The sequence below is a fragment of the Panicum virgatum genome, chromosome 6K (genome assembly GCF_016808335.1).
Source record: "Panicum virgatum strain AP13 chromosome 6K, P.virgatum_v5, whole genome shotgun sequence".
In the NCBI taxonomy this organism is placed as follows: domain Eukaryota; kingdom Viridiplantae; phylum Streptophyta; class Magnoliopsida; order Poales; family Poaceae; genus Panicum; species Panicum virgatum.
The window spans coordinates 44996228-45009545 of record NC_053141.1 but is presented as its reverse complement, the minus strand read 5'-3'; the positions used below and the strand labels follow the sequence as shown (position 1 = coordinate 45009545).

Here is a 13318-nt window from a genome sequence, read left to right as displayed (position 1 = left end):
AGTTGAGGCTGCCTCGTCTATTCGGACGTTTCTCCTTTTCATGAGCTTCTAATGAAACAAAAAGATGAGTGGGTTATATCATGGTGATGGCTGCGCTGCATCTTTCAGTGGATTGAATTCTGGAGGCTTCAGATGTGAGCTGAGGCCTGAGGCTGAGCTTACAGCTGAAGCCCCACATTAGTGGGTGCTGCTTTTACTTTGTGGGACATGTGCGCCCTCTGGAGAGCGAAATGTCACTTTGTGGCCACTAGCTGGTAGATCTGAATGCAACAGAACAATCGCTTGCTTGCTTGTTGACGGTTAGCTGCAGACTTCAGTAACGTGAACTTAAAATTTTGCTGTCCTTGTTTGTTCCTAACCACGATAAATCTTTTCTGGCTATCAGCGACCTGCAATTCTGGTGAACTCAAGGCAGGGTATTTTCATCTGGTTGTACTTTTTCGGGCTTCAAAGTTGTTTTTAAGTGAAATCCAGATGGTAATTCGGATTTTGTTGACATGTTACGTCGCGGAGCTTGTGGTCAGCGAGAGGTATAGCTACCTCCCATCTTACGGCGATACCGTGTCCCTGTTCATCAGGGATCGCAAGTTGCAAGAGAGCTGAGACTAACCATCCGGAACGTCAAATTAGTAGGAAGAAGTTGCCGGTGACGTATCAAGCATTGGGGCCAGGTCTCCAGGACAAGGAACTTTCACCAACCAGATTGAGCTCCAGTGCAGTGCAGGGCATCTTCTGGGTTTTTATTTCGAGGCATAAGCTGCCTTAGATGTAGTGGGAGAAAAAAAATCGTCTGCCATTAATTGTAGGCCATACCGCCACCACCGCGGGGCCCCTACCATTAAGCTGTGAAGGAACGGCGTCACGCTGCAGTTGAAGAGACGGCGTCGCGCTGTAGTCGAAGGGCTCTGCTCCACCTGGAAGCGGCGGCGTGCTGCAGGCCGCCGAAAATCCTGGAGGCGGCGGCGCAGGAGCAGAAGGCGCCGGCGATGCCCCTGGAGGCCGCGGCTGGGCAGGAGCAGAGGGTGCCGGCGGAGAGGACGTGCGGCCGGCCGGCAGCGCGTCCTGGGCGGTGGCGAGCGAATCGCCCTGGGCGGCTATCGTGCGCGAGGTTCAGATGGGGGAGACGAACGGACGTCCTAGTTGATTTGGGTGGAGGACCGGCAGGTGCTTTTTTGCAAAACGTGCATGTCTATGTGCGGAGCCATCGGATTAAGGATCTGTGGCCTTGATTTAAAGTTTGCATAGTTGCATAGGGCCCATGGTTGGCACAGGATCCGTCACAAAAAAAAATGGTGGAGGTGGTTTAATTTCTATATCTGCATCTGCATGCATCCATGACTTTTTTTTTGAGCAGCATGCATCCATGACTTAGTTTCCTTCCCATCCAAGGTTTGTACCTCCAAAGCCATTTTAGTCAATTAATTAATAGGAAATCCTTTGGAGCTATGGGTTATGGGATTCTATGGTCAAATATATATCATACTAGTCTAGCAAAAAAGTCCGAAACAACACCCAAAGTAAATCAGCAAGTCAGCAAAGAAAGAGATGCACTGCATTTACATATAGTCCAGGTTTTCCAGCTCACATCTTCACCTAATGTGACCTATATATGGCCATGCAGCCCAAGTCCGTTAGCCCGGCCCGAGGCCCATTTTTTTGGCCCGGTCCAAGCATGGCCCGCCCTGGTGACCTACGGGCCCGGGCTGGCATGGCCTTGGAGAGCAGGCCGTGCCTGGGCCACACCCCAGGCACGTGGGCCAGCATGAGCACGTCCCGCTCCAAAGGCTAGGGCTGCACAGCCAGTCCACCATCCCAATCAATTCCCCAATTCCCCTCCCCTCCCCTCCTATCCCCACCCCACCTCCCCTGCGCGCCCACCCTACCCCGCCGCCGCCTCCCATGGCGGACTTCGGCGCCGAGCTCTTCCTCGACAGGGAGATCGCCTAGTGGGGCGTCGGCGACAAGGATGGAGAACTGGAGATGCTGCTACTGCTGGTAGAGGGCCGGAGGCGGTGACTAGGAGCCGGAGCCGATGTCGACGCCGCCATGTTCAGATTCCTCGACGAGCGGGAGTTGCTGGGCGCGATGGAGAGGATCGACAGCAGGGACGACCACTCGATCTTCTCCCGCTGCCGTTCGACTTCGGCGACGGCGATGCCGAGCTCGACGGCATCTTCCAAAGCGGCGTCGTGTGGGAGCTGCTCCCGATGCGGCTGGATGATGACGACCTCGCGGACGCGGTGGCAGGCGGGGCCGCCGGTGGCGCGCGCGGCGATGGAGCGGCTCCAGGTGGTGGTATTCTGGTAGACCGCGGGGAGGTGGCCGCGCAAGGGTGCGCCATGCCACCGTGCCTGGACGGGATGGGCGGTGCTCACGGGCCGGCCCGGCACGAAAATGGCCCAACGGGTCGTGCCTGGTCCGAAGGCCAGGCACGAAGCCTGCAGCAGCAAGGCCCGTGCGGCACGGCGGCCCGTGACGGCCCGAGCACCACAGGGCCGTGCCAGGCAGGGCCGGCCCATTGGCCATCTGACCCTGTATTATCATCTTATGATGTCATTAATTTACTCTGTTTCTGTCAAAAGACCATGCATGGGGCCCTTTTGTGAAGGTGAGGTGGGTTCAGTGTCATTGAATCCTCAGTGTGGTATTTCTTTGGGCTGAAAATCTTCCTGATCAGGTCGTATGCAGTCTCCAGCTTTCAGTTCGCATTCTGTTTACACCTAACCTTGTACGCTCATCAAGTCATGATATCACTGCTATGTCCTTGTCAAGATTATGGGAGACTCTGTGGAGATTGAGTGTGGATTCTATATCAGGGGATGGCAGGATGAGGTTTGGGTCATTGAGTGGGCTAGCTGGCGACGATATGCCTGCGGTAGGTGGGAGCGAAAGGATTTACCGGATACTGCCCTGGGCAGGCCATGCCCTCTATATCAGATTCCAAGTATCCTGTCGTGACAAAGGATGCACACAAACGCCCCTGCAGCAACTGCAAGATTTTAATTGCCCTAAAAAAACTGCAAGATTTTTCTCTAAAAAAAACTGCAAGATTTTAATTTGTGTCATGGAATGGAACCTGCCAATGTGTATGTGTAATGTGTTAGGTTGGCAGTTGGCAGCTGGCTTGCTCGAAACTGATGGCAAAATGCCAAGGTTACTCCCAGTGTGTCTTCCATTGATCGAATGGATCGAAGAGCATTCCAGAAAGAGTGCCCGGTGGAAGCCATTGCGCCGGCGCGCGGACAGGGAGGTGCATGGAGCGCGGGCTGATGATGGAGCCAATCGCCCGGGCCGGCGTGTTCACCGAAAACATGGATGAGCCGTGAGCGCCGCCGCCGGAATGCCGGATCGCCCCGGTGCGCTTCCACGACGCCATTGGTGCGGCGAGTGGAGAGGCGCTAGGTTCAAAACGAGGCATGGGAGGAAGAAGCTTCTGCTCAGCGGCGCGCGCGAGGTGACGGCCGCGCCTGGCGCCGCCGGCCTGCACGCGGCGTGGAAGCGAACCGACGTCTCCGGCGTCGATCGTGCAGCAGGTGCCATTGCCGGCGCGCTGCTCGCGGATGCTGGCAGCAGCAGCCTCCGCCGCCACGCCGCGTCGGTGTCCCTCGTCGCGGCAGCCGGGAGCAGCGAATCGATCGACGCCGGCTGCAGCGAGGAAAGTCCAAACGGACGGCGTCGGTCAGAGCGGAGAGGGCCTCGCTCCCTATCCGCGCCGATCTCAGCCGCACATACTTGATCCAACAGTCGAGAACGGGCCCAGGGGTGGACGGTATTTCATTTACCGTCCACCCCTGGACGGTAGTCAAAGTACCGTCCCCTCTGGGAGCCGACCCGGCCGGCGCCATGGCAGCACGGCCGCCCCGCCCCGCCGTCCAGGTCTCCGCCGCCCCGTTTCCCGGGCCTATAATTGTTCTCGACGTGTTCCAGGTTTCCGGGGACATGGTGCCGTCGTCGTCTGTCTTCGTCGTATCGACGGCGTGGACGCCGTCGCGGCGGCGCGTGCAGTTGGACGGACGACGGCTGCTCTGGGCGTGCACTGGTGGACGCCTTGCACCGCTGTGTTAGGTTGGTAGCTTGCTTGCCAGAAGCTGATGGCAAAAGTCCAAGGTTATTACCATGTTGCGACTTCCATTGAGTTCAAAGGGCATTCGACTAAAAATAATGCCCGGTGGCCGCACACCGTCGCGGCAGCGGCGCTGTTTGAACTTTGAAGCCGGCGCGTGGGCGCACGATGGCGAGGTGCGGCAGCGCGTGCTGATGGAGCTAATCGCCCGGATCGGCGTGTTCTTCAGCGGTGGCACGAAACACGTGGATGATCGTGCGCCGCCGCCTGATCGCAGGTGCCGGCGCCGGCGTGCTGCTCGCGGCTGCCGCTGGCAGCCGCCTCCGCTGCCACGCCGCGCCTTCCCTCATCGCTGAAGCTCGTGCAGCGATTCAACGCCCACACGGGCGCCGGCTGTGGCGAGCTACGCGCAGGGTTTCGTCGAAGGGGACGACGGCAGGCAGCACGTCCCGCTACTGCGTGCTGCGTGCGTGCGAGCGCGAGGAAACCGGCGAGGGCCTGTTTGGCTCCCCATCCGCCCCGGCCGATCTCGGCCGCACATGCCCGATCCAACGCTCGGGATAGGTCCAGGGGTGGACGGTATTTCATTTACCGTCCACCCCCGGACGGTAGACGAAGTGCCGTCCTCGCTTGGTGTCCGACCCGGCCGGCGCCATGGGCAGCACGGTCGCCGCGCCGCGCCGTCCAGGGCTCCACCGCTCGACTCCCGTGATCAGAATAGATGGCGAGGTGTTCCAGTTTTCCAGGGAGATGGTGCGGCCATCAATTGCCATGGGTGGACGCCGTCGGCGAGCTCCGTGCAGCGCTGGAGCTGCTGGGCCCAGATGGACTGGACGGGCACTGGCGATGCAAGAGCAGGAGATCGATTTGGAGTCTGCAACTGTCCATGGATCGATATAGTATATGTCAGAGCTCGGCGTTTGGTCAAACGGCCGGAACGGCGGGCAGGGCGTCGCGAGAGGAAAGTGGACGGGGCGGCGCTAGCATCTGTGCCGATCACGATCGTACAAACCCGATCCAACGACCGGGAGCGGCCGAGGAGTGGACGGTATTTTATTTACCGTCCACCCCCGGACGCTAGACTGAGTACCGTCCACCCCGGGGTCCCGCCCTGCCCACCCCGCGGCGCCGTCCAGGTCTCCACCGCCCGGTTTCCTAGTCGGCGACGTGCTCTAGTTTTCCAGGTAGAAGGTTCCGTCGCCGATTACCTCCATCGCATCGCCGCGGTGGTCGCCGGCGGCGCACGCCGCTTGATCTACGGGCGGCTCCTCTGGTGGCCGCTGGGCGTGTGTGCTGGTGGGCGCGCATTCGACGGCCGGGCGGCGGGGGTGCGCTGCAGAAGTGGCGGCGTGGGGCCTCAAAGAGAGGGCGGCGGCATGGCACACGGCAGCGTTCGAGGAAGGAACAAGCAAGCTAGCTCAGTGCTGCGTCCGTGCTCTTTTCCTCTTCAGGCCGAGAGAGTGAGCAGCATCGACAAGTAGGGATCTGTGAAATGAGAAATGATTGTTGCGCATACGAACATCCATCAGATCATTGGATGAATGCTGAATGCAGGAGGCTCGACGAAATGCTGAATTAGTCAGGTGCTGTCGTCCATCCCATGTCTTCTTCCAGTACTCTCGAAGATGCTCCTCCAAGTTTTGTCAATGGCGAATTGCTCACTGATTAACATTCCTCAGGCCAATTTGCTGATGTGTGAGTATTTGGCCTACTTATTGATGTAGAAATTGCGTTTTAGTCAAGTCCGTACATCCTGTAAATTGCACTTTTGTCTTTCCTCTTAATGAAATAATACAGGCACGTTCGCAAAAAAAAAGTAAATTGCACTTTCTCAAGTCAGGCTGTTGTATTTTTCGCTTTCTCAAGTCTAAGCTATGATCTAAGTTGCTAGTCATTAGAAACAAACAAATTGCCGATGATTTTTGTGTTAGGATAAAATATTGGAAAGAGATGAACTTGTGTACATTACACCACTGTGTTATTTGTGTCAAAATTGTCCGTATATGCGACATATTTTAATCATACTAGTTGGGATGCACGTGCCCAGGCAAGTGTTTGAAACTAATTGTACATCACCTCTATAGAAACCTAATGTACTCCATGTTATAAGAATTTCATCAAGAATATAGCTAAGTGGACAAATCAATAATATATATCTCGTGTTAGTGAGCATCAATTTTTTTTGAATCGAGGATAACTCCATTTCCATTATACAATGGAAATAACAGTCGTTCAAACTGAAGGGAGCGGGAGATAGGGGAGGAAAGAGATAAGGGGGAAGACAATAAAACGGAAGGGTCCGAGCAGGACTGAAATTCAGACCTTGCAGGGCCCAGGTTTGCCATCCCTTAACCTAGGATTCCTAGGCTATGCTCTCTTATTACAGACCACAAGTCACGGTACTTTATCAGACAGAGATAGAACGAGAGCAACAGAAGTCCCAAAAACTGAAGGGTGGATATCACTCCTCATCTTCCGATGTCTCTTCTTGCGACGCCTGGGACGGTGTTGAGTTGAGCAACAACAGTGGAGGGGGACGCCTTGGTTGCGCCGACGCCCAGTGGACACAGGAGAGAAGAGTCTTCACGCCCTCTAGGATCTTGCCTTGCATCTCCGGGCTATACAAACCTGACCAATAAGACATAAGAGCACAAGCATATGTAATGATTTCAGTTGGACTTCTAAGGAGCTTATTGTCAAAGCACGCCTCATTTCGTCGTTTCCATATTGCCCAGCATATAGCGGAGAGCCCAAAAGTGTAAATCGAGCTACCATCAGGCAGCCAGCGACGTATCCATTTTTTATATTGTATTAGAGTACTAGGTATATTATTTGCTCCAATACTAGTACCGACCATCCCCCAGATCACCTTGGCGATAGGACAAGTGAAGAATAAGTGTTCTATATTTTCATCGGCTGAACAGAAGAAATAGGAAGGGCTTCCCGACCAATTTATTTTGATCATGTTATCTTTAGTTAAGATAGCACCATTCTCCACAAGCCACATAAAGAACTTTATTCTAAGAGGGATTTTGGACGACCAAATATATGAGAAAGTTTGCCCAGAATCAGTGGAGGTGATAGAGTCATAGGCAGATTTAGTAGAGAACGTGCCTTTTATGCCATTCTTCCAGAGTATCAGATCATGCGAGTTGTTTTAGGAATATGAGAAAACTTCATTTATTATAGTAAGCCAAGAGTCAAACATGATTGTGGGGAGCCATCTGGAAAAATTTAGCTGAGCCCCTCTCAACAGCACAGTATGAACAGATACATATTTGTCATAACAAATATCATAGAGAACAGGGTGTAAGATGCAAAGGAATTGATCCTTCAACCATGCTTCCTCCCAAAATAGGACAGATTGTCCATTGTTTACTTTTACAGTCCTATTTCTCAGGTAGAGATGCCTGATCTTGAGTAGATCAGTCCAGACAGGGGAATCATTAGGTTTGTGTTTGATGGCACCAATAGGGGACCCTTTCACATATTTGGCTCTTATAATGTTCTGCCATAAGCCTTCCTCATTTTTCAGTCTCCACCACCACTTACACAGCAGGCAGACATTCATTTTTTTTTGATATTTTTGATCCCCAGGCCACCTTTTTTCTTACTCTTACAGACAATCTCCCATCTTATTAGACAATATTTCTTTCTGGAGCTGTTACCTTGCCAAAGGAATTTTCTCCTTTGTTTGTCAAGAGTCTGTGATGTTGTTTTTGGTAAGAGGTACATCGACATATGGTAATGAATGCGCTTGATAAGCTTGAGTTGATTAAAACAATCCTACCAGCAATGGAGAGGGAATTTCCCTTCCATGAGGAGAGTTTTTTTGCATTCTTGTTCTCTAATATGGCCCAATCCTTGACATGGAGCCTACTTGGGCTGACAGAAACACCCAGATATTTTATTGGGAAAGTACCAAGTTGGCAATTAAAAATGTTAGCATACATGTTGTGTTTTATATCATCTCCATGGATCATGATGATTTCACTTTTGCCAAAGTTTATTTTTAAGCCAGACATTAGCTCATATAGGTAAAGAAGAAGTTTCATATTTCCTGACATGTCCACATCATCTTTTAGGCAGATGATGGTGTCGTCTGTGTATTGCAATATGGCGACCCCCTTGTGTCCACATCATCTTTTAGTGAGCATCAAATGGGTAGATAAAAAATATATACAATTACTTTAACTTCTCAAATTTATTCATTACGGCGGACGTGCCCAGACACGTGTTTAAAAGAAAAGTGTTTTTTATTTAAAAAAACATTACCCATCAAGTCAACATCCAATAGGCATAATTTAGAAAGCTAGACTACAAAATTATATTATAACAAATAAAAAATTATATCTATAAAAATAATAAGCAGTAATATAATAAAGGTAAACACGAGGCAAGGACATATCTGTAAAAAATCCAATAAATAATTTGAATTGGACAACCAATTTATCAACAGGGATCCCCAACCCCTAAATGCTTATTATCACAACCAACAGAAACATTAGAAATTGCTCGTCATCAATGAACAATATATAGAAGATGCTACCTGACAACCAGAACTCCAAGCCACAAAATCCGTCAACTTAGTATCCCAAGTATCATTCTATCTATCAAGTACGGTGCAAAATATGTACGCATATTTGTTGGCGTGTCAACCACAGACGCCTTGGGCACTGCAATGCAAGCTAATGTGTACTTTGATATACACCGCAGACATATGTGCTGCAGTGTCTGAGTTATCAGGCTTGATCAATACATCCCCACCTATACTGTGCATGAAATTTTCAGCCATGTTGGAGGAATTTGACTCTTCTCTGCAGATGGAATATTTCCAGCAGGCTTATCCTCAGGAGCTCTGGCTGCAGGTTTGTTGAACGGTTTTACAGGCTGAGCAGTAGAGGAAAGATCAAGCCGTGCTTTCTTGGATAATTCCATGACATCTTTCATCTCTGTAAGACAAAAGAAGAACACAAGGCAGGCAAGTCTGATTTAATTATCTCAAGAATTTGTATGCACTGCACACATATGCATGGAAGAAAAATCATGTGTGTCAAATCACTCAAAGAATTTGGTAACTGGCAGCCATGCTATTTATGGACAGTAAGCAGCATAGCATATACTGCAGATGTGGAAGATAACAAATTCTAACTTTCAGATCATCTTCAGTCATTTAATTTCTGACATTAAATCTACAAGTATGTTCTAAAATATTCTACATATACATATTTAAGTAAGCAAATTGCCAAGTCTACCACGTAACAGAGAACAAAAGAATGGTGCTTCTGTTATCGCTACCAAGACCACGAGTAATTAATAAGTCTTCTCATCTTGAAGTCCCTCACTTCTTGCTCCAGTGGAAAGTCCTTCATCAACTGGATCAAGATTCCCCAAGCTTCTTCCAGATGAATGTTGCCTCTTGGACCTGCTCAATAACCATGGCACGGGCACTATAAGAACCTAACCGAGATACTGAAGGACCTTATGGAGCTAAACATTTTTCTGTTTGCCTGACACTTCATCAAGGAGACTTTACACTTCAGTTTCTGCCCTTTCAAGCATATACTAAAGGAGGGTATTTTTTTGTGAAAATGAAAACATTCTTTAGATGGCCAAGTTCTTTCAGTGCCAAAAGATCACATAGCCATAGTTCAGAGTACCAATATATGTGACATGTTGCTATTACTACAAGTGAACAGTCACCTTCCACTTCCTAATGGCAATTGCACTTCTGGATCCAATGGTATAAACCCGTGTCCAGAACCACCAGAGCTCGAAGCAGACCTCCGAGATAACCCTGGTGAAGGATTTATGTTATTGACTAATGACTATCTATATGTTCCTTTCAATCTTGCCAATGAATTCATGATCACCAAAACAATCTAGATAATCATCCTGTAGATGAATACCAATCAGATGTAGTTCAATATAGACAGTGTTGGGGATTGCCACCTTCGGGACAGCTCCTGAAGGTTGCCCTCGATGTAAAAAACTATCTCCCATTTTGGCTACAAGATTGCAGGCAGGGCGGTGGCCTCACCAGAATCGCAAGCCGAAGGATATGATCGATGCGCCACGTCGCTAATCAGCCCAAGCATCACCTCCGAGCGGTTAAGAAACTGAACGGTGCCAGCAGACCTGTCATCGCCCGAAGGAAGCGAACGGCATGGTGAAGCCCGCGACTTGTGGGCTCAGGCCTCCGAAGGTTCAAGCCGCCCAAAGAAGAAGAACCATGGGGCCAGAAGCTCTGACGAAGGACGCAGGAACCTTCATGTAGCGTGCGTTGAACACGTGAGAAGGTCCGATGCCGCTGTTGGGTTCTTCTTAGTAGACTCCCAAACAAGGAGCATAAACGAAAGGGAAATAGAATAGCAAGTGAGCAGTAAATTCTGTAGTAATTAACCAGAAAATCCAAACTGTACAAAAGTGGAGAGGGGCTATTTAGGGCCTCCACCCTGTTATTCCTAGAATGCCCCTCCCCAACTCATTTCCAGCTCACTTTTTACTGGGTACAACGTAATTATAGAGGGTAAGAGTGTACAAATCGGACCTTCTCACGAATCAGCTCAAGCATCACCTCCGAGCGGTTAAGAAACCGAACGGTGCCAGCAGACCTTTCATCGCCCGAAGGAAGCGAACGGCATGGTGAAGCCCGCGACTTGTGGGCTCAGGCCTCCGAAGGTTTGAGCCGCCCGAAGAAGAAGAACCATGGGGCCAGAAGCTCTGACGAAGGACGCAGGAACCTTCGTGTAGCGTGCATGTGTGCGTGATAAACGTGAACACGTGAGAAGGTCCGATTTGTACACTCTTACCCTCTGTAATTACGATGGACCCAGTAAAAAGTGAGCTGGAAGTGAGTTGGGGAGGGGCATTTTAGGAATAACAGGGTGGAGGCCCTGACAATAAATAGCCCCTCTCCTCCACTTTTGTACGGTTTGAATTTTCTGGTTAATTACTAGAGAATTTACTGCTCACTTGCTATTCTATTTTTCTTTAATTTATGCTCCCTGTTTGGGCGTCTACTAAGAAAAGAACCCAACACACAGTTCATATTATTCCACCTAGAAAAAACAAGAGCATTACCTGGACTCGAAATTATGTTCCCATTTCAACAAGAATGTTCTGTACATCACCATTCCAAGTTCTCACCAGCCAGCAGAAGTGCACATGGAACCTTGAATGGAGTATAGTATTGTTAGCAGAGACATCTTATTAAATGCAAAGAGTACCATCCAGACAATTGAAAGGAACATATGGAATTATTATGACTCTTACAGGGAGATAAAATGAATAGTAGGCTGTCTTGTATTGAACAAAGCAGTGACTGTAAAATGAAGTCATGAAAGAAATTAGCAATAAAAATGATATCCCAAGTTGTAGGTAACAAAAGGTAGACTATTTATATCATATAATAGAGTATCCAAAAGTTTGGTTAAGACAATGGTACCTGAAAATTGCTGCATGACATTGTCAGTATTGTTTGATTCCCTATGGAGTCACTGATTGTCTTCATTTGTTTCGATGGCTATATCCAGAACTGTATGGAGTTGCTACGAGTGATAGGCAGTTGAGCAGACACAAGAGAGGGAGGAGAGTTAGTTCAGCACAAAGAAAACTTTCAGAGCAAGATGCTTAACGATTGATCAACGATTTCAAGTCCAAATAATTAAAGTCAAATGATACCGTGAGTGAATAATGGTAGTGAATGTTAGATGGGGAAACAAGGTGGAAAGGTAAAGAGTGAACGATCAGCCAGCTGAAGTTTCAGGCCATGTACGTAACGGATGCTGAACTCTGAAACTGAATCGGATTCTACCAATGCGTAGATGCATCCCTTCTCCTCATGCCCCCCCCCCCCTCTGCACATGGTCCGTGCATGGTGCGCCGCCGCCGCATCACCACGGCGTGCTTCCTCGACGTCATTCGAGCGCCGTGTGGAGGCGCGCGTTCAAGACGAGGCACGGGAGGAAGCTACTGTCCGGCGGCGCGCTCGCGAGGGGATGGCCGCGCCCGGCGCCACCGGCCTGCCCACGGCGTGGAAGCGAACGGAGTCACCGGTGCCGCCGCGCAGGTGCCGGAGCCGGCGTGATGCTCGCAGATGCCGCTGGCCTGGCAGTGGCAGCGCTTCGTCGAAGGGGACGACGGCAGGCAGCACGTCGCGCGGACGGCGTGCGTGCGGGCCTCGCTCCCTATCTGCGGCGATCTCAACCGCACACTTCCGATCCAACGGTCTGGAGGGGACGGTAGACGAAATACCGTCCACCCTGCGGTCTGACCCAGCAGGCGCCATTGGCGACACGGCCGCGCCGCCCCGGCGTCCAGGTCTCCGCCGCCCTGTTTCCCGGGCCCAGAATTGTTCGCGACGTGTTCCAGCAATCCAGCTTGCCACGGACATGATGCCGTCATCGTATCAACGGCGTGGACGCCGCCGCGGCGGCGCGCGCCGACGGACGGCAGCTCTGGGCGTGTACTGGTGGACGCCTTGGGCCGCTGGGTGGGTGGCGGACTAGGTTTGCTGAGGGCGTGGCGGCTGGACGGCCGTGCCAAGCGTGCGCGGCTTGGCGGCGTGCGGTGGATCTTGAGAGCGCGGCACGGCAGGAAGAGCCACACCGCCACGGAGAACACAGCGTCGCTGTCTGTCGAGGAACCAAGATCGGTGCTTCCTCTCCGCCCACGGAGGAGGTCCAGCCGTCCAGGCCGCAGACGGCGGCGGCGCAGCCAGAGCGTCTCCGCGGCGCGGTGCCTAACCTGCCTGCTATCGATCGCACTTCGTGCAAGCCGCGGCCGCGCGATTGACTGGCAAGCTTATTGTTGTCGGATTCAACAAGTCGTTCGCGTCACCGTTTCTTCAGGCCGCGGACGCTTTGCTGGATTCAGAATTCTGATGAACATGTGCTGAACTACTGGCTCTCGATCAGAACCCCTGCAGCTCCCTAGCTCTGAAACCCGGTAGCCAAACTGACTGCACGACTGAACTAACAGCAGCGAAAGGAGAAGGGTGTCGTCTAGCTCACCAGGCGTAGAGGCAGCCCTTCTCCTCGTGGCGCTTCTGGCAGTGGTCGTAGTAGGACATGTCCTGCGGCGGTGGCGCGTTGTACATTCTCGCTCGCTCGCTTCTCGTCGTCCTCCTCCTCCCCTCTGCGGCCGCAGGTGAACCTCTGTTGCAACTACTACTTCTACAGTTCTACTTGAGCCCTCTTCTCTTCTACCTTGTGCAGAGCAATGGATGCGGATGGGCTCGTATTTATAGAACAA

The 13318-nt window shown here is 51.3% G+C and overlaps 1 long non-coding RNA gene across 1 annotated transcript; it reads right to left on the bottom strand.

The window, feature by feature from the left end:
• Positions 1 to 8490: 8490 nt before the first annotated feature.
• LOC120712962 lies at positions 8491 to 12264 on the bottom strand. The gene is made up of 5 exons (XR_005691098.1): positions 11511 to 12264; positions 11339 to 11387; positions 11147 to 11237; positions 9767 to 9958; positions 8491 to 9488 (listed from the first exon to the last, which is right to left on the bottom strand). It is a non-coding gene; the product is annotated as an uncharacterized LOC120712962 (long non-coding RNA).
• Positions 12265 to 13318: the final 1054 nt, after the last annotated feature.